The following is a 23,693-nucleotide window of genomic DNA, read 5'->3' as shown; positions in this document are numbered from 1 at the left end:
AACCTAGAGAGTGGAAGCTGTGCCCAACTGTTCCAGACCCAAGGAGAAGGGGACAGATATGGTTATCAGGAAGAAATGAGGAGGGATGAGGCAGGGGGATGATTATTACATTTGGGGAAAGTTGAGTCGAACATGAAAAACCCAACATTGGTTGAAAAATTACCAGAAATAAATGGGTAATTCTGTGTCAGAATCAAAAGATCTATACCCTAAAACTCATATTCTCAAATAGATAATGAAGGGAGAAAAGGGAAACGTCTAACCGTTCCTATTTCATAAGGCCTGAGACCCCGATGCCTGTGTGATATACAGGCACTCTGACCTACTGACCTACTAGCCTCATTAAGTCTGAAGGAACTGGTTTCAGTGTGTGCAAACCTTTCACTTTTGAATGAACTGACTGTGGTCCCATGGAAGATCTAGATGGAGGCACCCAATAGATGGCTGTGGAACCGCAGAGACAGCAGATAGCACTGTGTCCAGAAAACAGATCATCAACAATGAGGATGCTAGATGTCCGGAGAATCAGGCCACTCATTGACCTTCTGTGTGCCTCTCCTAATGAGAATATGATAAACCAGCACTACCCAGAAGTGTACAGAAACAAAGGATGTGGGCATATTTAGGGAAATAGGTTTGATGGCTACTGAAACAGCTTGTTTCAAAAAAAAAAAAAGGGAAAAAAAGAAAAGGTTCCTTTTTCACTGAAGTGGAATTATTCTTGGTCTGTAACCAAGGCTGGCCTGGGACCAAGAGATTGAAATTAGAGGAGGGCAACTTGAGACTCAAGGTGAGGAATCCTGCACCAGCACTTAAGATAGAAGAGATGGCTTCCTCATCAAAGATTAAAGTACAGACTGGGCCTCAGCCCCAGAGCCTGCTGCAGGCAGACAGAAATGAATGAGGAGGACATGACAATGGTGAAATGTCCTGTCACTCTCGTGACCCCACAGGAGAAAACATTGCAGCAATGGACAGAAGGTGACATTTTCAGAGAGCAGGCAGGCGAAACCACAGGTAAGATGTCGGAAGATACAGGTGTTAGTATGAGGAAATCATTTAGTTGTAATGATCTAGCTTTATAACAGGTGTTAATCACTGGGGATATAAAACTAATGTTGAGTGGCAAACAGGGGCTCTATCAGGAGCAGGAATAGGGCTCATGATATTTTGATCAAGAAGCTGCTTTAATTATGCCTGTGTCCTTCGAACAAGAGCAAAGTTGAATTTAAAAGTAACACACTAACTTATTTAGCAGAGGTAAGTTGAAGCCAAGAGAGCATTCAGGCAGGTGCTAAGTGCAAATGAATTTAGAGCAATTCATGCCACAGATCCCCCTGCAGTGTTCTGGGACAAGAGAAAAGGAATCCTAAGGGCAAAGCTCTACCATTGGAGGCTCCATCCTGTTACGATGCCTAACTTGAAGGGTTTCTCTGATCCTCAAAGGCAACTTGTCCAGGGAAGTGTGTGTTTCCCAGGATTAGCACACAGGTTGTGTCTAAAGCTGGTGGCAAAACTTGGTCAGCACTGCCCACGTGGTTGGGGGCATGAGTGTTACGGAATTCCAGTCCATGGATTCAGAGAGAAACTGAGGCCAGACCATGTATGGCAGCATTGGAATCCATGGAGGAGCCTCTGAGAAGATACTGAATGAACCTGAACCCTATGGTGCAATCGTGACCACAGGATGTTAGTGATGCCAGGACCATGCGATGTCCACTGAGGCAAGCTGCAGACATGGAGAAGAGCTGGCTTACGAGGGCGACTGTGTGCTGTGGGTAGCAGGAGTGGAGCTGACCGAAGCTTTGAAGGCCCATTTATTGCACTCTGTGCTACAGATGCTGGACTCTGAGCTGCAGGATTCGAGGTCTTCCCTGCGGGATTTTGATCTTGCTTTGGTCTGGCCTTTCTTTGCGGTGCCTGGATTCTTCCCTTTTGGAATAATGTTTCCTCTGTGCTGTCATTTGTTAGAAGTGTACAGTTTGCTTTCTACTCTACAGGAGTTCATGGGTAAGAGATGTTGGACTTTTAAAGTGTTGGAATTGTTGAAGACCAGGGACTTCTAAAATTGCACCGAATACATTTTCTATTATAATACAGTCCCAGATCTATGGAGACAGGGTGGAAGATTATGGCTTTAGAATGAAGCGTTTGGGTGTCAAGTTGGCAAGGTGTAGGGTTGTGGTAGCTAGTGTCAGCTGTCAACTGGACAAAGTCTAGACTCTCCTGAGGGATGGGCATTCCCGGTATGTCTGTGGAGGAATATCTTGATTATGTTGATGGAGTTGAAAAGATCCTTCCGAATCAGAGAAAGAACTGAAAGAGCTTGAAGGGGCTCGAGACCCCATATGTACAACAATGCCAAGCAACCAGAGCTTCCAGGGACTAAGCCACTACCTAAAGACTATACATGGGCTGACCCTGGACTCTGACCTCATAGGTAGCAATGAATATCCTAGTAAGAGCACCAGTGGAAGGGGAAGCCCTGGGTCCTGCTAAGACTGAACCCCCAGTGAACGTGATTGTTGCGGGGAGGGCAACAAGGGGGGGAGGATGGGGAGGGGAACATCCATAAAAAAGGGGAGGGGGGAGGGGGATGATTGCCCGGAAACCGGGAAAGGGAATAACACTCGAAATGTATATAAGAAATACTCAAGTTAATAAAAAAAAAAAAAAAAAGAAAAGATCCTTCCACTTTGGGTATTCCCATTTTTAAGCCAGGATCCTGGATTGGAGAATTCACTCCAGTCATATGAGGCAGTAGCATTCACTCTTTCACTCTGAGTTTCGGTGGCGGCTGTGCTATGACAAACTACTTCAAGCTCTGTGCCTTGAGTCCCCACCATGATGGGCCAGGCTCTTGAACCATGAGCCATAATAACCCTTTTCTCTATGAAGCTGCTTTTTTGATAAGGTATTTTATCACAGCAATATGAAAAGAAATGAAGACAAACCCTTGACTCCATAGCATTAGACTGTGTGCTGGGAAGAGTGAACTCTTATTCTAGTTATTCTGTGAAGTCACTCCTCTTTGGTTGCTGGGAACTACATCCTGCTCGTCTTCCTCAGAAACCTTGAGAGCAGAGGGGGTCTAATTCCTGTGACTTTGTATTAAGGTATGGGTGATTATTTTACATGAGATGTCCTGATTTCCTTACAGTTTTCTCTCTTGTTTCACACTTACTAACATAAAGTTTCCCTTTCAGTTGCAACACTAACTTAAAAACCAAAACACCCCATGGAGACCCAGTGTCCGAAGGTTACAAACAGTAGCCTCCAAGGGGGTGTACACAGCCTGTTTTCCCAAGGGACCTTTGAGACAATTTCCTGGCAGCTATTCATAGCTCTAATCACGACGCTGTCCCGACTCTAGGCTCCAGACAGGTATGCACGCCTTTGAGAAGCCCCAAGGCACAGCGGCCAAAGTTCATATCCACCAGGTCATCACGTCCGTCTGCACCAAGCTGCATAATAAAGACCACATGACTAAGGCCCCGCCTGGAACCAAGTTCCATTTCCCTAGCTGCTGGAAAATCTATGTCTCAAAGAGGCGGGCCTTCACTAAGTTTAATGCAGATGAATCTGAAGATAAGGCAGCTGAGAAGTGGCTTGTTCCATCAAGCTATGGGGTCCAACATGTTCTCAGTTGCAGTCCCCTGGGCGAGGGGCGGGCCCTGCATCCCCAACGGCTTCTACTGTGCTCTCCTATACCCTACCAAATGTTCAGTAATAAATCTCACATCCAGTCTGGAAAAAAAAAATCAGTCATAACCCTCTGCAGTGGACTGCAGACCCTTTCATCTTTGTTCTATCTGTGTACGAAGTAAATGGTTCTAACAGTCTGCTTTGGCCAAAAGCAATGGAGAGTTAAACCTTCCCAGCTATGAACCAGAAAGACAAAAGGAAAAGGAAGTCATCTAAAAATATCTCAATTCTTCTTCAGGGGAAAGGTTAGTTTATAAGTCGTGTCAAAGAAGGGCATGATTCTTTTCCCAAAACACATGTTCCGTACTGTCAGCTCCTTCAAAAAGTGTCCAAAACAAAAAAAACGAACATAAAAGGTTGTTAAGTAAAGCTGGTGTTTTTCTCTGGAACTTGTTGTTATTCCTTAAGGATTTATTCGTCCTGATTAACCATTGTTGTGTAATAAAACCACAAGACTCGGTGGCTTAAAACAATACTCATTTTCTTATTGCCATGGTTTCTGAGGGTCTGGAATTCTAGAAGAATTTGGCAGAGCACTTCTGGCTGAGAGTATGAGGGGAGGCTGTGTCCAGATGGTAGCTGGAGCTGGGACGTCGGGTTGGCGGTGAGAGGAGATGTGGCCTGGCATCTGGCAAGCAGTAGGTCACTTCTCCGTGTAGCTCTGGACTTTGCCACTGGCCTCTCTGGCTAATTTAGGCTTCCTTATAGCACAGTAGCCTTGCAACAACCTAACCGCTTAGAGGATGCAGCTCACAGATCCAAGAAGAATGAACCAGAAAGCAGAGTGGACATCGCCTGATCTTTTCCTTTTCGATTTATCTTCAGAAGAAATGTGGCAGAATTTCTCTTCCATTCCAGTGGGTTCAAGTGAGACACAAAGTCACACGGGCTTGAGGGGAGTAGATAAGACTTTTCATTTTTTTTGGGCCAGTGGCCGGGAGGACACTGAAGGCTGAATGGTTTGTTGCTGTTCAACTCTGTTGGAAAAAATACTCTCTGCCCCACAGCCCAAGGTTAATGACTGCAAAGTCCCACATGCAAGATAACCATTCTCATTTTTTCTTTTTACATCTATTATTATTATTATTATTATTATTATTATTATTATTATTATTATTATTATAGTCATCATTTTATGTGTATGAGTGTTTTGCCTGTACATCTCTCTGTGCACCACTTGCATGTCTGACACTTGGAGAGGACAGAAGAGGACCTTAGATGCCCTAGAACTGGAATTACAGATGGTTGGGAACTGCTCCTTGGGTGCTGGGAGTCAAACCTGGATCCTCTGGAAGAGCACTTAACCACGGAGTTATCTCTCTAACCTCACTTGAAAAAGGAAAAAAAGATTGATTTTGTGTGTGCTCACCCACTCACACACACATCCAGGACATGATAAGGCCATTTATGATGAGAAATGCTTTGACTCTTAAGCTCTATTTTCCTCAGGCTGTAGTTCTGCTTGGTATGTTTTTCTGCTTTCTGGGTTTGTACCACATTTCTTTTTCTGACCATTAGTTAGATTGGGTGTAGCAAGGGCAGTGCTTGGGTGGCTGACAGGGTTTCCTGATTCAAGTACGCCCTCTAGTGTTGGAATCGTGTCATTTCTTTATTGGCTGGGTCTGCTCTCAGGGTTGTCTGTCCTCGGTTGTGATTCTCTTCGCTTTCTTCAGGATCCTCAATTTTATCTCTTTTGTTGACTTTCTCCACATACCAAGTCTCCAGAGGCAAGTGTCCCTAACACCTTCCATGTCTCCCAGAGTCTTCTTTCTCAGGATGAGACTCGTCTCCAACGGTTGATGTCTGGCTAGAATGACTCAGTCTTTTGTAAAACTATTCCCCATCATCCTCAGAGGGGTTAATAAAGAGATGACCACCCTGTCTACACCGGGGGAGGGGAGGACTCGAAAGAAGGAGGTACCAGAGGGAGACTGAGATGGCAGGTAATCCACGCGGCTGGGAAGTGGCTGGGAACTAGGCCAGGCCAGCATACAGTTAGGTTAGAGTAGATCAGCATCCGGCCGGCTTAGTGCCCAGAAACTGTTAATAACTATACAAGATCTCCGTGTCAGTATTTTAGAGCAAGGGCGGGCGTAGAAAATCCCCGTGCTTTTACACAAGCTGGCCAGCTTCTCAGTACATCTGAGGTTCAACTGAGAGTCCTACGTAAGAATAAGGCAGGGCATTGTTAAGAAGCGCCCTGTATGTTAACCTTGACCTCTACACACACAGGAGCACCTGTGCATATGTGTGAACTCACTAACATGCTGATCCCCATACACACATGCATGCATACTATACAGACGTACACATAAAGTTTTTTTTAAGCAGTAGTTTTTCAACATACCAATAATGAGCTTACCGAGAACAAACCTAGAGAAAAATGCCATTTACAAAATATGAAAATAAAATGACTGGTTATAAACTCATGCAAGGAGGTAAAGTGATGCCACGATAAAAACTGTAAAAGAGTAAAGAAATAAAATTAGGGACAACCTAGAAAAAGGAAGAGCTCCCCCTCCCCTCTTACACTCATGAATCAGCAGAGTTAGTGTTGTGAAGAGGGCTGTTCCCAAGAGCGGTGCACATAGCCAACACATTTCAAAAATCCCAATGGCATCCATTGTACCATGAGACAGAACAATCCTAAAGTTGATGTGGATACACAAGAGCCCCCAAGTAGAAATCCTGCACAGAAATCAACTCAAAATGGTTCTAAGAGCTTAGCGTAAGATCTAAAATGCTGAAATTGTGGGAAACACAGTATGGCAACGCAAGATACAGGGCTGGGCAGGGGGTTTCTGAGTACTTTAATAGCTTAGAAAGTAATAGCAAGATTTGACCAATGGGATTACTTGAAAATAAAAGGCTTTTGTATGGCAAAGCCAAGAGCATGTTGTGGTGCATGACTTTAATCCCAGCACTCCAGAGCTAGAGACAAGAGGGTTTCTGAGTTCAAGAACAGCCTGGACTCTGTAGGAGTCCAGGAACTTCAGGATACCCAGGACTGCAGAGAGAGACTTTGTCTCAGAGAGAAACAAAATAAAATAAAAACCAGCCAACCAAACAAAAAACCTTTTGAACAGCTAAGGCAACAATCAGTAAAGAGATTGCCTGCCAACTATACATCAGACAGGAGATTAATATGTAGAATATATAAAGAATTCATAGGCGGCATAGTGCTGCATGCCACTAATCCTAGCACGATGAAGGCGAAAGCAGATGGAGCTCTGTGAGTTTGAGGCTAGCCTGGTCTACACAGTGAGTTCTATGACAGCTAGGGTTATGTGGAGAAACTCTGACTCAAAAAACCAACAAGCAAAACTCCAAATATTAAAACTCAAAACCACCATATAAACATAAATGGAAAAATCTGACGAACCGTTTCCAAAAAGTAACTATAAATGGTCGGTATCCTTAGCCATCAGAGAAATGCAATCACATTTATCTTGAGGTTCCAATTTCCATTTTATCCCAGTCAGAATGTGTATCAGAAAACAACAACAAATGCTGATGGGCCTGTGGGCAAAGAGAAAACTTTATGCATCGCTGGTGGGAATGTAAGCTTGTGCTGCCTCTGTGGAAGTCAGTACAGGAATTCTGAGGCTGGAGAGAGAGGACCAGGAGAGCCTTGCGTAAGTGCTCCAAAGTCAGCATATCCTAGAAACCAGGTATCCCACAGGAAGACAGGAACGCCCAGAGGGTCTGAAGGTGACCTGTGATTTGCCCTAAGGATAAACGGCACACACTTGGGTGGAGACTTAAGATGCTAATGCGACACCTGAACCACGACGCTGTACCTAGAACCTGGAATCCCTTCAGAGGTGCACTCTGAACCTCTGACGTAGAGTGGGACGTAGAATGGGAATTACAGACTGACACTTTAAGATGAACATACAAAAGAAGCCAGTTGGCAGAGAAAGACTGAAAGCCCTTCCCTCCTGGGCCTCACCTGAGGAACAGAACATGTGTGAGGAAAGCCAGAACTATACAAACAGTGGGCGTGGGTGACTTAGAAATGTCTCACAAAGGGCTATGCGGCCTGTGGCCCAACTCTTTGGGTGTTTTCCCCTTCAGCTCACCAGCTAACCATACTCCCTGGAGTACACGCCTTCTTTTATTGAAGCTGGGTCTTACCATCAAGTGACTGTCTTGGAACTCATTATATAGACCAGAACAGTCTAGATCTCATGAACACTAGCTTGCCTCTGCCTCCTTCCTGCACTAGGGGATTGAAGGTGTGAGCCATTACGGCTTCCAATAGTTTCCCTTTCTTAATAAAACTCTATTTCTAGCCACATGTCCCTTTGTTCAGGGACTGAGCAAGCACTGCCTTCTCTGTATCTTTTTCAGCTTCTGGGTAAAAGCTGAGCATGTCTTCCCTGACGCTGGCTGGGCTTTCTCATTGGTTCTGTGAAGCTCCCCTCCTGTCCTATGATCAAGTTGCTTGCTGACCTCCATTGCTCAATGTGCCTAACATGCTCTTGTACTTAAGAGGACATGACTCTTTTCTGGTTCTCCTTCGTCATCCTCCCCAAAGCTGCCAAGGTTCACAGCTCTCCTGCCTGGTTGTTTTCTTTCAAACTTTAATAAAAAAAGTCCTCAACTTCTTGCTGAATTCATTGTAAAATTCCTTTATCAAATAAGTCTAAGAATGCAGAAAGGAACCTTGAATTTCCAGTAACACGAATATCTGTTCCTCTAAAAATGGAAATTATAACTGCCATTTGATATAGCCATCCATCTTGGGTGTGTACCCGAAGGCCTCTAAGTCAGCATAGCACAGAAATGCTTATATATCCATGGCAACTGCAGCACGATTCAAACCAGCCAAGACATAGAACCATTTTAGTTGCTAATCCATGGATGAATGGAAAAGGAAAATGTGGTTCACATATAGGCAGTGGACTTTTACCTGCTTCGTAAAGAACAATGAGATTACGGCATTTGTAGAAAAGCAGTCAGAACTGGAGATCATGTTAAATGAAATAAGCCAGGCCCTCAGAAAGTCAAATAACTTTTCTCTAGCCAGTGGAATTTGATGCACACACACAAATACACAAACAATTATGTACACATGCACAGGCACACATGCACACATATAGGCATGACTTGGGAAATAGCCCAGCCTGCACAGTGGTTTTTGTGTAACAGGAGGAGCCAGGTTTTATCACCAGCACCTCAGGGAAGAGCTAGGCATGCAGGCGGGTGTCTGCGATCCCATTGCTGAGGAAGCAGAAACGTGAAGATTCCTAGGGCCTTTTGGCCAGCCAACCTCGCCAAATTGGTGAACTCCAGATTCCTGTGAGAGAACTTGTCTCGAAAAACAAAATGGAGGCTTACAGACCAGAAGCCACTGCTTTAGTTCTCTTTCGCATCTTGCAATATGGTGGGTGAAAAAGCCAAGAAGCTTGATAAGAAGGAAAAGAAACCTGCAGCCAAGAAGACTGGCCGTGCTGCTGCTGCTGCTGCTGCTGCTGCTGCTGCCCTGGCAGCTGGAGCAGCCAAAACAGGTGACCAGAGTTCAATCCCAAGTACTCACAGTGGGTGGCTCACAACTGCCTATAACTCCAGCTCCAGGATCCAATGCCCTCAGAACTCTTCTGACCCCTCTAGGCATACACACTCCTGTGCTCCTCATCACATATACATAGAAACAAAAAGAAAATAAATCTTAAAATAAATATACGTAACACAGAAGTAGAAGTACACGAGAGGAGGCATCTACACAGGAGACAAGATAGGGGGTGTGAAAGATAAATGTCACATATCTTCTCTCTATGTAAAATCTAGATTTAGCACGGGGCTAATAACTGTGGCAAGTGTACACAAAGTTCAATGACACAAATATGAAAATGTTATTAACAAAGACCACTATTTTGCATGATAATAATAATAATAATAATAATAATAATAATAAAGTTGCAAAAAATCCATGGATGCAGGTTCAATGTTATTTTTAGAAAACACTATTGTTAGTTGCTGCCCAGTCTTCTATAGGTGTGCTTCGAACTAAGAAAATAAAGTACCCCTTTATTTCTACAGGAAATAATAAAATTATAAATTGATATCATATTTTGATAAACCTTAGTACACAGGTTAAATGCTTTCTCTGCATAAAGGTGGCGTCCAATAAATCGCAAATGCATCCTCAAGAAGAACTCACAGGGGGTTGGGGATTTAGCTCAGTGGTAGAGCGCTTGCCTAGCATGTACAAGGCCCTGAGTTCGGTCCCCAGCTCCGGAAAAAAAAAAAAAAGAAGAACTCACAGGCTCCCATGCTAGGAAGTGTCACAGGAAGGCCACACTGGGCTTCCCAGCCAGCCTTTGCTGCCATCAGCCCTACTAGCACATCCATTTCCCATGCTTGCAATCTGGAAGGAGTTCACCCAAGCTCTTGGAGCTTTTGTTCACAGGAAAGTTTCCATCTGGAAAGTAGGGGACAAGGCACTTACATCACAAAACAGTGTGGGAACTTCCCTAGTGAATTGAGCAGGCTAAGCTCCTTCCATGGTCTAAGACACACCAAACTTAAGGGTGCTCCGTGAGAGAAGCTGGTCATGTCGATTGACGTTTTTAGATTAAATTTCCCTTCCTGTAAAATTGGGTGATGTGATTCTTTGACTTGGAGAATCTTTGTCCTCTTAGATTAGTCCATGTGATTGCTCACACAGCTTTAACTCAGAGTCTTGTTTGCACCAAACTCTCTTGTTTAACACCCTGACAGGAAATCAGGCAAATGGACAGAGTATATAAATGCCCAAGGCCTTACACTCTGCATTTCTAAAGTTGTATCTATTTTTATTAGTATTTTTAAAGACCAGGTCTCATGATGTAGCCTTGCCTACCTGGAATTGCTATGTAGACCAGGCTAGCCTCAGACTCAGAAATCTGCCTACCTTTACCTTCTACTCCCCCAACCTCACACACACGTTGGACTGAAGGTGTGCACCACCAAGCCTGTTAAAGTTTGTGTTCTTCATGTGAAGACTCAGCTCTCCTGCCCAAGTGTCACAGTAACTGTGACCAGGACTTGGTTGAGACCCACTGAGAAAAATCTACTTCTCTGGCCTGGGTGGAGACCTAGCATTTCAAGCTGCTCAAAACATAGAAATTAATCCAGCCAGGCAGGCTAATAATCGCCTGGCCAAAAGACCACCCTCAGGAAGGCTGGTCCCCCTTACACCATTCTAAAGAGATGGGACGAACAACCAGCCCTTTAACAAGACGATACGCGCTTCCTTTGAGGATTCCCGACCCCTTGAGCAGTAGCACACACAGCCACGGTCTTGCAGCACCATGAGTTTGCTGCTTTCCTGAATTGCTCAGAAAAGCATCTTCCTTCCTTCTGTCCCTTTTTATCTCTTCTCCAAGCATGCTTTCACAACTCTGTGGCCTTCACTCTTTCTCTAGAGCGCCCCTCCTCTCCAGGTGGCTGCTGGTCCACCATGTGGCTGACCCCAGGCCTCATTCAAACAACACGGCCTTAGCTTTGCGCAGTGGCAGTATCGTAGCCAATGAGGTTTATCCGAGGCGCGATTATTGCTAATTGAAAACTTTTCTCAAACAACACGGCCTTTTCTCTTCCTCTTCCTTAGCTTCTTTCGGGGCATCTGCTGAGACAACAACCTAACAGGGATTTTCTTTTAAACTTTAATGGAATTACCCTCAAATTTCCTTTTGAGTCTATTCATACACTCTTTTACTAACAAGACTAAGAACCTGAAAGGGAGACATTTATTTTCCCAGTTTCCTCCAATTTCCCATCCAGTAATACAAACAAATAAGAGATATTCAGGTAGCCCCCATACCAAGGCATGCCCTGTACCCCTTTGCAAATGAGGCTTCTGAAACAGTATTGCCTTTCTAGGATTTTCTATAGGTGTGGAAAGACATCACACCCCAGTAAGACCGTAGGTAACTAACTAGTCATATGTTCTGAGATTCTCAAAGTTCAGGTAAGTTGCCTTAGCTCCTAGGAGTATAAATTTTGATTAAAAATAAAGTTGGGAATGTCAAAAAGAAAGAACTTGAGCATTCTGTCTGGTTATTCATAGCAACCTTGAATGAATGAATGAATGAATGAATGACTATACCAGAAAATTAAAAGTTTCATGTGAATATGAAGCCTTCTATTTATTCTGTTTTCTTAACCAGAAACTAATATAAAGCTTGAGAAAAAGTAACGGTGCCTATTCTGCTCTGCAGAAAGAGGTCTAGTTAACTTGAAGGTGTAGCTTTAAATACTATTTCATAGAACCTGAAATGATGAGGTCATACTTAATCAATAAACTTTAAAGGCCTGTTAAATCCCTTGATGAGGTTTAACAGTAATTGGAGTATGGAGTTTCAAAATCTCTGGTGCTGGGACGGATAGAAAATGTGTGCAAAATACAGAGACCTCCGTGTTCTTCTAAAAGAGAGACTTAAGGCTAGCCTCCGACACCACCCCGTCATTGCCTCTGTGACTCAGACTCCAGGCTCTCATTCCAGAGGTCACCAGAGGAAGTGGCAGGAAGCAGAGGCCGGGTGGGATGAGGAATGAAAGGGAGGTCTGGGGCAGGAATGGGATCTCCAGGACTCCCCCTCCCTGTGCTCTCCCACTGAGCTCAGGCCCTTTAAACAACAATCCATCCTCCACTGAGAATGGAGACAAAGGCCAGGCAGAAATAAACTTCCCTTCTCTGATAGACAAACTCCCAAAGGACCCCTGCTCCCTTCTCATCATCCTTTTATCTACTCCAAGCATTCCCTCATATGAGAGGGGGTGCATTCGCAGGCTGCCAGCCAATTCCTGAAACCAATTACAGGCAACACCAAATCCTTGAAGAGTCTGAAGTTTTCCTACACATGAAGGAGTTAAGTGTTGATGCTTCCAAAAAGGCCAAATGGGTACATTGATTATTTGAAGCTAAAATAATCATCAAGGAGCTGTGACTTCAGAAATGGCCATCTGGCCTGTCCTTTCCTATGGACAGCAAACCATAAAAAGAATCTTTGGGGAGCCATGTTCTTTCTTCCTCATGTGAGGCAAGAGGGCAGCCTTGATCACCATAGGCCTGTAGCTGGGATGGATGGAATGAACCTTCGTAAAGAGTCCCTGAGCTAACTCCGATTTCCTACACCCTCTCCCTTGCGTCTCACTAGCCCTAGAACTAGCAGTCTGATCCAGATACATACCCACTCCTCCACTCACTCCTTCACACATTAACTGCCCATTGTTCACTCATTACTTTGGACTTTACTCTCTCCTGAAGGGTCCTGCATGCACTTACAACTAAGAAAGGCCACATGCTTTTCTCTTGTAAAATAGCTCTTGAAGTAAGTGGGTTCCCAGACCTAGGACATAAGAACTAGGGACAGCTAAGACAACTCTTATCTCCTCTTTATATAATGAAAGTTAATTTATAGATCAGGCACAGAAAGAGCTTACCAACAATGACTAATTGTAATGCAGAACACTATGATGATATACTAAGAAGGCCACAGTTAGTCTAATGACCAAGAAGGCTTTTAGGGGACTGAATGGTAGATATTGAGTACAACACAGATACATTAGACAAAAGTAGATATATGTCCTCAGTAGGACAGAGCCAGGCATGTGACATTTCAGAAGTATATGCAAGTGAAAAAACCCTATGAATGTTTTCCGGAAGTTTCCATATAGCATTCTTGGATTGTAGGTGTCTGCAATTGTGCAATGTGCAATCATACACAGGTCCAAAACCCCATTAGCTGTGAAAGACGTGAACAGTAGATGTTCAGGCAAAAGACTGGGGCTGAGAATGTTGCAAAATGACTCTAGACACCAGAAACATTGCAAAACTATTAGTAAGTATTTCTACTTCAGAGAGAAACCATAGAAATGAATTTCCTGGGTATTTCTCTAAAGTTACACGGGAGCTAGAGCTGGAAGGCCAGGCAGCCCCGGGATGCTGAGGCTGAGGACCAGCTGAGGACTAAAGGATGGAGACAGGCCTTCCACGTTCTTCCAGAAACACCATGGCTTAGCACTTAGGTACGTAAGCTCTGCCAATGGATAGAACTGGGATGGCCCAGGCCCCGTTATCTCTGGCTAACATGACAAGTTCCCTAGTCCCCTGACCTCTGTTTTCACAGTGTGGAATGGGTGTAGGAGCATCCATCTTAAAAGGGAAGTATTTAATAAGGTGTTGCCCCACTCAGGACTGACCCCTTTCCCCAACACACACAGACACAGACACAGACACACACACAGACACACACACACACACACACACACACACACACACCATTGTGGTTCTTCTGACAAGCAAATTGTGATCTTGCTTCTACACAATACCAATAGTCTTTTGCCAAAAAAAAAAAAAAAGACAAAAAAAGACAAAAAAACCAAACCAAAAAAAAAAATCAAAATCCAGTTATGTCCTCTGTTACAAATTAGAAGGCAGGCTTCTCTGCGTCAGGCTTAGAAACCTTCCTTGTTATAAACAACCAGATGCTTATGCTCCAAATATCAACTTCAAAGCTAGGTTGTATTTGGGGCTACAGACTGAGCACAGATACTTAATGGTTAGGAACACTTGCTGTTCTTACAGAAGATCCAGATTCACCTCCCAGAACCCGCGTGGCAGCTCAGAACGTTCTGTAACTCCAGTTCCAAGGGACCCAGTGCCCTCTTCCCACCTCCAAAGAGTACTAGGAATGTAGGTGGCATTCTTACATCCACATGGGCAAAACACTCATGTGTATAAAGTAAATAAAGTCTAAAGAAAACAATAAACAAATCATGATCTAGAAGACTAAAAAGAAAGAAAGAGAAGGCAGTCTCTGCTTGCTGGGAAGGTAGGCAGTAAAAGGGATGAACCAGCAGCAAACCTTTGAACTACAATGAATCTGAACTTTGGATGCCACATTGAGGAAAAAAAAATTCTGCATCCACTGCCATGTTCCTAGCCCCAGGACAGTCAAAATGCCCTAACTTAGGCAGCACCACCCTCCTCTGGCTTTCTATGGAAACTGCTAACTACACACTCTAGCCCAAAGCTCCTAGTTAAGCTCCAGATCTTTCTACAAAGCCTCCTCGCCGTCTGACCTTGGGTTCTTCTATGGCCATCAAACCTAACGTATACAAAATGGGAGTCTTTACTGACACATTGTTTCTTCCCAGATTTGCCAACTCGGCACCTTCATTGACACAGGAGGTCACCAGAAATCCAGCAACACTCAAACCTCACTCTTACACACTCCTCACACCAAATATATCACAGTTCTGTGGCACCTTCATTGATACAGGAGGTCACGAGAAATCCAGCACTCTCTCTTACACATTCCTCACATCAACTTTATCATGGCTCTGACAAACTATTTGCCACATTTTATCTCAGTTTCTCCCCCACAACCTAGCATCCCTGTGATCTTAGCCTTCTCCCATTTGTTACTGAGGCCCTTCTCACCCCCACTGAAATCCTGTCTGCAATCAGCAGGCAGGGAGATCTTTGAAATACTATTTCCTGCGATGGCATCACCCAAGGGTTTGCTCGGTGTGGAGCAGTAGGTGTGGAAGTTCAGGGCACTCTTCACCATTCAACATAGCTGACCCAGCCTTGTTGGTACTCTACAGCAGTCTGATGGTTAAGCAACCGGGTGTCACTTCCTTCTCTTCCTTTTCTAGACTATGAACTATTTCATAGATATTTTTGATTCCTTCACTTTGCACTGAGAAGGGAGAACCATGACTTTTCCTGATGGGAAAAAGTTACCTATTTTTCTGTGACTTTTGCTCTTGATCTTTCCCCCACTTCTCTAGTTGCACAAAAGAACATGTTTTCATGGACTACTCAAAGAACAAGAAAATACGCCCAGGCCACAGTCTTATCTGAGTGTTTTTAGAAACAGACATCAGGGCTATGTTGGATTGGACACCTCACACAATTCCAAAATCCTGGTCTCTCGAGCAATCCCAAGACTCTCTCCTGCTTTAAGGGGCTGATGCTTGGATACTTGGGGGTAGAGAAAGAGAAGAATTGATCCTCACCTTGATCTTGACATGACACACCTGTACAGTCTCTGTTAGGATGCTGGGGCTTTCTTTACCATTTTCTAGATGTAGAGAACTCCAGATCCTGCCCTGGAGAGCTGGTTAGCAGCCACCTAGAGCACTTATTTCAGGGGATGAACTTCAGGGTTCTAATGAGAAAACCTCTAAGATCAACAGATTGGGCTGGTCATGGGCACATCAAGGGGGTGACAAGGAATTCTATATAAGTTACTACCACCCCCGTGGTGCTGATTACATTTTATAGTATTTTATAATATGTTAACACTGCAACTTTTTGTTTTCAATATCACGGATTGTGATATGATTTGACAGTGCTCATTACCCGAGTCACCATATTAGTAAGAACTTTAAAATTCTACTAATCTCAAGGATGCAGTCATTTGCCCCCCAGCATAGCCAAAGCCAGCAGCAGAGAGAAGCTCCAGTTCGTACAGTGGTGACACCTCAGGGGACACTAACCTGGGCCAAACATCAAGACAAGTATAGGAATGAGTCACTAGTTTAATGTCCACTTTGTTTGTCCATTAATGACAAGGGCTATGTAGCAAGAGGCCACAGACTGAATGGGAGAAGTTTATTGCCTGACAGTTCTGGAAATAGGTTAGAAAACACATTCTAGCAGGGCCACACTTCCCTAAAGATGCCAGGGAAGGATGGGTTCCTGTCTCCTCTTCCAGATTCTGATAGCCTCAAGTATTCTTTATATAAAGAGATAGTCTACAGATAGGACAGCCATCACTATGTCCTCATTTTGACAGACAAGAGTTGGACTGTAGATCTAATTTCTTAAACTTTTCAACAGTAAACAAATTTCTCTACCTCTCTATGCCTGGATTTCTATGATCTGAGAAAGAGGGAAAATACAACTATTCCCTGTGTGCCATAGAGAAGACACATAAGGTAGCCATTTTGGATTTGTTAGCATTCTGAAATGAGGCCATAGGATCAGAAGCTCCGAGGAGAGAGACAAGCTCATACAATGCACTAAGTACTCCCAGCTGTCGAAACCACCACTTGGGATCACGAAGTGCTTCTTGGTGACATCTATCTCATGTGAAGTGCTGTGTGAGCTCACATGTGTCCAAGGCCAGCTTTGTACTGTACAGCCCTGGCATTCACAGAGCTCTGTGCTGAAAGCGGTTCCCACCTAAGTTTCTCAGCAGAAAATTTCATGAGATGAGAATCAAAAAGTGACAGCAAAGAGTCATGGGTGGTCCCGACAGGTTCATTCCAAGCAGAGCTCCAAAGGATGTGCAGAGAGGACCTGGAATTGGTTGGACACAGACCTCCCTGTGAAGAGCTATGTGGGAAATGAAGCGGAGAAAAGAGGCGGTAGATGGATGTTAAGTCAAAAGAGATTTTTATAAAGAAGGATGATATTAAATTGGGATTTTTCCTGGCTGGAGAAGGCAAGGGACTTGCCATCCAAGGAGAAAGGAACATGCAAATTGGAGCAGGTCCTGTAGTGATGGGAGTGACGGATGTTCCTCTAAATGAATTTCTGTTGCTCAGGGAAGCAAGAGCAAAGAGGATAGAAGGCAACAAGAAGGCAACAGGGTGTTTGAGCAAGAGGAGTCAGTAAAATGATGATAACCCTGCAGGTGAACGTCATTACTCCATGTGTCAAGGGTAGCATGAAAACCAGAAAGGTTCTTGAAAGTTAGCATTGGTCTCTTTCTCCTTCCTATATGGATACAATGTAACTCTGATGACCTTCTAATCCTTGTCCTGATTATCCCCAGAACTGTGAGCCAAAATAAACCCTCCCTTCATTCTTTAAACTGTGTGTGTGTGTGTGTGTGTGTGTGTGTGTGTGTGTGTGTGTGTGTGTGTGTGTTATTTGTTGGCATCAGGCAAGTAATATAATATATGAAGATTTTGAAATAAAATTGTATCTTAGTCTGAACAATTTCCCCAGTAAATACACACACACACACACACACACACACACACACACACACACACACTTTCTGTCTTTTGCAAAGTGTGAAGTTTGCTTTAGAGTGTGTGTACTGCCTTGACTCAGGCCTAAATGATGGGCCAACCAATCATAGCTTGGCACCTTGGAAGTTATAAGCCCAAACGACCTTTTTCTCCTGTAAGTTGCTTCTCTTGGGCTATTTGATATAGTGGCAGATAGTTGGAAGGAAGAAGGTCCTGCTCCTTGCACAAGCAGATGGACAGTCAGAAGAAATGAAGAAGGGGAACTATTAGTAACCACTTACCCTGTCCCACTAAACAAGACTAAAGTTAAACACCATCAACTCTGGGAGGATCCTGCAGGAATAAAGATACTCAAAGAGAAGAGATACCCATATCCCGCCCTTTAGCTATCCCACTATGAAAACAACACACCAAAGAAACTGGAACTCGCCCAGGAATCTCACCTCACACACTGGGAGAAGACGTAGCTGGAGGAGGCACTCGTCTCTCAGGGAGACATTCCATACAATTCTTACTTGTCAGACTACGAAAGAGTCTAAAGCTATGCCAACGATGGGAGGGACCACGCCTTGGCCAGGACTGCTTAGACACACCTCTTGTTATTCTATTTAAACCTGAATCTTACATCATGATTGAAGATGGATGGTGGAGTCACTGACGGACTTCTTTGTTTCTCTTTCCAAAGTAGCCACAATGGATAAAATCTAGTTTTCCTGTTTTTCACTATTATCTATGTCCCCTTAGGGTTGTCAGAGCCCACATTTTGACCCTGAGAACTTTGGTAATGGCAGGTGCTGCAATGGTCAGCCCACATGACCTCTACTACAGCTGAGTCAGAGGTCAGCCCAGATGCCCTGGACAGCAAGCAGGTGATGCAGAGGTCAACCCACACGGCCTTGAGTCCTTCTGTCACTGTCCTGCACATCTCTGCTGAAGAATGGCCCTCTCGCTATGGGACTAGCTTTGCCCATACACAAAAGAGAGCTCAAGAGCTTGGCGCTCTCCTCAGCCAAAGTCTAATGGACACAAATGCATGAGTACTCCAGCAAGTCCCCCCTGCCTTGGCTGCTCTTAGGCCTACAGTGTTTCCAGAACCTTATGGCACAGACCCAAGTTTCCCTCTGTGCAGTTTGCTAGACGTGCACCCATGCCAGGCCTCTTTCCCAGCCAGCTCCCTTTCTCCCTGCTCTTTCTGTTCATAGGCATGTTCCCTAGTCCATGCCCACCTTGGAACCTACTTCTCGATAACCTGGTCTAAGACAGAAACTTTCATAAACTTATTCTAGGTAAAGAAGGCTGGGTTCTTCATGTGTAATTTCAAACACACCCACACATCTGTGTAGGACTCTCAACTAGACTATTCTTTCATAGCCTTGCACCTCCTCCCCATGTAGTAGTAGTAGTAGTAGTAGTAGTAGTAGTAGTAGTAGTAGTAGTAGTGATGATGATGGTGGTGGTGGTGGTGGTGGTGGTGGTGGTGGTGGTGGTGGTGGTAGTGGTGATGATGATAAGAATAAAACAAAACAAAACAAAACAAAACCAGAAACTAGAAACTATTTCCCAGAAGGATAGTGTCTATCTACTCTTCAGGGAATGATGTTGCCCAATACTGCCCTCTGTTTATGGCTCATGTGTAAGTTATGACTTCCCTTCCTGGCCTGAAGACCCTGAGAAGGCCTGGCCCACTTCCTTATCTTTCTACACACTTCACAAGGCCAGCTGGAGTCCAGCATGTTAACCAGAACCTGACAGACTAAGTCTTCCTCCCCGGTGCACCACACTACTTGTGGTCCTCACTCCATTCCTGCCTAGAGCCTCTTGATATTGAACTAAAACCAATGAATCCATCCACTGTCAATCTTCCACTGTGATCTTTCCTGGATACTTGGGATGGAATTAAGTTTCCGCCCCTACCCCTTTTTTGTACAAAGTCACGTGACTTTTGAATAAAAGAGGTCTGGGAACCCACCCTGAACCTACCCTTTTTAGTTCTGCTCTTTGAAATGACTCTGCCTCCAGTCTCAGAATTCCATGAAAACAGAGTTTAAGTAAGGGAATCAGTCACTGGGCCATATTAAACTGTAGAGGGTTTCCTGTCTTGTTTACGTCATTGGTATAGTGTATAGTCACTCCATTAATTGTTTAGGAAAAGCCAACAGCAAAATACATTCCAACATAGTTGAAGTTTGAGATACCTTGAAGGAGACCTATCTATATTACTGTGTACACACCGTCTGTTTAGACAGGAATCCCAGAATATAATAAGGCATCCCACCAACAGATGGCCAGGAAGGGTACTCTACATGGCAGAGGGACATGGGGACGCCTGGCTGCATTTCATACACCAGACCTTAGTTAACCCTAGTGGGGATCCAAGAAACTTTATGGAAGCCACTGTAAATGAAAGACCCGTGTCACACTGGGAGGCGAGCCCTTCAGTCTGCTGTTACCATCAGTTTCCAATCCTTTCTTTTTCTCTCCTTCCCTGCACAGGCACTGGAATCACAAACCTATCAGGCAAGTCTTGGTGACTACAGGGGGTGGCATTAATGCTGGGCAACATCAACTGCTTAGCTCCCCACTCCAACTCTGTGGCTTGCCTTCTAATGAAAACAGGACTTCTGTCATTGACTACTGAATGAAAACAGGGCCTCTGTCATTGACTACTGAAATTTGGAGTTCGGAATTTCCCTAGGAATCTCATGCTGGGGAGGGGAAAGGATGAAGCTTTAGTGCCAGACAGAGGAGGAACTCAGTCTCCCAGGAAGAGATCTTAGACAGCCTGACAACTTTCCACCTCACCCTGCAGGAGAGCCTGGAGCTGAGACAGTGGCTTCACCAAGGGCAGGAGCAGACCTCCATCAAGGCTGCCTGGTCATGCACCACTGTTTCTGGTCTACTTAAGATTAAACTTTTCAGCAAAGACAGACTTGGGTGTCACTGGACTTCTTTTGTTTCTCTTCCCAAAGTGACCATGTTAAATAAATCCCTTTTCTCTAATTTTAACTATTAGCCTCTTTAATTGATTTGCTAAGGGTGGGCAGTGAAGCCGGGGCTCCCAGGGCCTAGACTTTAACCATAACAACCCCAGGAATGAAAATAGGGAGACTCCATTTATTAAGAAGTATATTTATAAAAGTTTCCCAGTTTGAACTTAAAAATGACTCAAATTCTGAGATTTCAGGCAACTGGAGGATTACACGCTAACACTATGTACCGTCACTTGGCCAGACCATCATCAGACCTAAGCTCACAGCAGAAAACAGAATAATTCTTGAGTTTATTTGCCATTCGGATATTAAAGCTCATCAATACCATTTGCATCACTCTTACAGATGGTTTAAACAAAACATGACGTATCTTTATAACTGTTTATAACACAAAACTGAGTCAGGGATTACCGGGGCTCATCGGCCTGGACAGTATTCAGAGATTCTCGAAACCACAGACTTGTGACAACAAGCAGACTGTCTCACAGACTGGAATGTCCACGGCCTCATTTTAAAGCGCAACCCAACTTTATGTTCTTGGCCTCTTCCATAAAATATCTGGGTATAAACATTTTACTAGACTACTAGGTAATTGAAGAACATTTCTGCCATGGAATAAAAAGGGTCCTCTAATCAACCATTCACAGTAGAATGATAGACTGGAGGCCTTTGCTGCTGCCTGTGTTAACTTGTATGGCTCTGTCCCAAACTCTCCACACTTCTCCTGTTGGATGTTAAAAATACTTCATCAGGGAGAGCCGGGACCTAATCGATCACTACAGATGCCGGTAACTAGCTACAGATGTTGGTAACTAGCAGGCTGAATGCTCTGGATGGCCTAGCTCGTCTCCAGCACAGGCTCTTCCTGTCCTTTTCCACACACACCTTAGGCTTATTTCCAGAACTCTGACCTCTTTATTTAACCTGGAGTTTCACCCTGGGTGAGTTCCTCAACTCCCGGGCTCCAGTGACTCACCGTGTCCTCCTAACTCATGTGCTTCCTCCTGCTCACTGACTGCTTCTGTAAGAGCTGGGTGATATACAGACTCTTGAACTCAGCTGGTTAGGGCTGGAGGGTCTATCAGTTAGGAACCCAACACCTTGCAAGCACAAGGACCTGAGCTTGATCTCCAGGATACACGAAAAAATGCCAAGAGCAGAGTAGCTGCTGTTGACAATCCCAGTGCTGGGAAGACAGACAGGAGGGTTTCAGGGGCTCTCTGGCTGGCTGTTCTAGCTGAGGTGAACTTCAGGGTGGTAAAAGATTCTGTCCCAAAGGAAGTAGCCTACACACACACACACAGACACACACACTAACACACACACATATTCACACACACCACATACACACCACACACACATTCACACACACATTCACACGCACCACATACACACACACACACACACACACACACTGCATACACCGCACATAGCATATTCACACACACTACACACACACACATGCCCCCGCCACACACACACATACACACAGATTTTTAAAAGGCTGAAACAGAAAACAGTTTAAAAATCGTACCAGGAGCCACATGCTCTGGGAGCAAAGGTCTATCATCCCAGAACTAAGAGGCTAAGCCATAAGGCCAGCTCAGGCAACTCAGTGTGACCCAACCTCAAATGAAAACAAGGACAGACTGCTGCTGAAACTCCGTGCTACAACCCTGGCCTCATACTCAAGTGCCCGGGTTCAACTCATCAGGCTGGGGGTAACAATCACATTTAGTATCTCCTCCCTACCATGCTCCCTGGTCACACATCCAAAAGTATACAAACACATGCCCTCGTGGATGGCTGTGTGCACACGCGCCTCACTCCACTTCACAGGGAAGCTCATTCTTGCTCTTGACTTTAGTGATGCCCCCTCACTGACTACATCCCAATGTCACGCCTAGTACACTTTGAAGACACGTGACAGTACTCAGTATTGGAGATAGAGGTGTCACTGTATCCATCTCTCCTGCGGTGTCAGTCCATAGTTGTCCTTTGAATCTAAAACACTAACTCTGCATTTGCCTTCTCAGGTCTCCTAGGTTGTAATGAAGGCTGAATAGTCAGGGCTTATGAGTCTGTTAAAAGTTCCCTGAGAGGAGAGTGCAGACTACCTTTGATTTAGAAACACCTGGCTTCAAATAATGGGTTCCCAGGGACTGTGGGTTGTGCCTCCCAGGCGAGGAAAAGCTGCTAGAATTCCTTTGTTCCACTCCTCCACAGAATGGCTGCTACTACTCTTACAGCAGTAAAAACAGGCACTGCCATCCTAGAAAATCCACACCAGCAAGAAGTAAGTGAACCAAAAACTCACTGAGTGGGCACATCTTCCCATTCAGGGATTGGATAAACCCCAGTGAAACTGTGCTTCTGGCTGCACAGTGGCTCAATGATACAGCGCTTGCTCTGTGTGTGTGTGTGTGTGTGTGTGTGTGTGTGTGTGTGTGTGTGTGTGTGTATGTGTGTCTGTGTGTGTCTGAGTGTGTGTCTGTGTCTGTGTGTGTCTGTGTCTGTGTGTGTGTGTGTCTCTGTGTGTGTGTGTCTGTCTGTGTGAGTGTTTGTGTGTGTGTATGTGTCAGGGGTCCTGGTGCATCCCCAGCACCTCAAAAAATATGCTTTAGTATAAGAATCTTGGAGTGCCTGACTCGTATGCACATGTGGTACTTTGAAGCTGGTGCCCCTTATTGTCTCAGGCATTTGGATGTTCCCAGATACAGGGGAGGTTTAAGATACAGGGCATTGTCAGAGAAAGTGTGTTACAGGTCAGCTTCGAGGGTTTAGAGACCTCTGCCAGAGGTGAATTCAGTCTCTCTGTTTCACGTTCAAGGTTCAAGCTGGGAGCCTCAGCTTCAGGCAGTTTCCAGCTCCTGCCACAGTGCCTTCACCCACCATCATGGACTCTAAACCCCTGGAGCATGAGCCAGAGGGAAGTAGATATTCGGCACAGCCGCACTGGAGAACACTTAGAGCTGAGACGTCTAGCTGAGGTGAGAAGGGTTCCAGGGAGTTCCC

General features: G+C 44.7%; 1 protein-coding gene and 1 pseudogene across 5 annotated transcripts in view; one reads left to right on the top strand and one right to left on the bottom strand.

The window, feature by feature from the left end:
- Positions 1–23,693, bottom strand: part of Rin2 (Ras and Rab interactor 2) — a 216,751-nt gene that overhangs the window by 189,830 nt on the left and 3,228 nt on the right. The window contains exon 1 of one of the 5 annotated variants that reach the window (NM_001107786.1): positions 3,773–3,883. The exons of the other annotated variants lie outside the window; for them this stretch is intronic. The gene's annotated coding sequence lies outside the window, so the exon portion shown is untranslated. Of the gene's footprint in view, positions 1–3,772; positions 3,884–23,693 lie in introns of those variants that run through there. 5 annotated transcript variants of the gene reach the window in all.
- LOC120102122 (U4 spliceosomal RNA) lies at positions 11,193–11,277 on the top strand (annotated as a pseudogene).

This window comes from Rattus norvegicus, chromosome 3 (genome assembly GCF_036323735.1).
Source record: "Rattus norvegicus strain BN/NHsdMcwi chromosome 3, GRCr8, whole genome shotgun sequence".
Taxonomy (NCBI): Eukaryota; Metazoa; Chordata; class Mammalia; order Rodentia; family Muridae; genus Rattus; species Rattus norvegicus.
The sequence above is the reverse complement of the archived record's forward strand: the minus strand, read 5'-3'. Positions and strand labels throughout refer to the sequence as shown.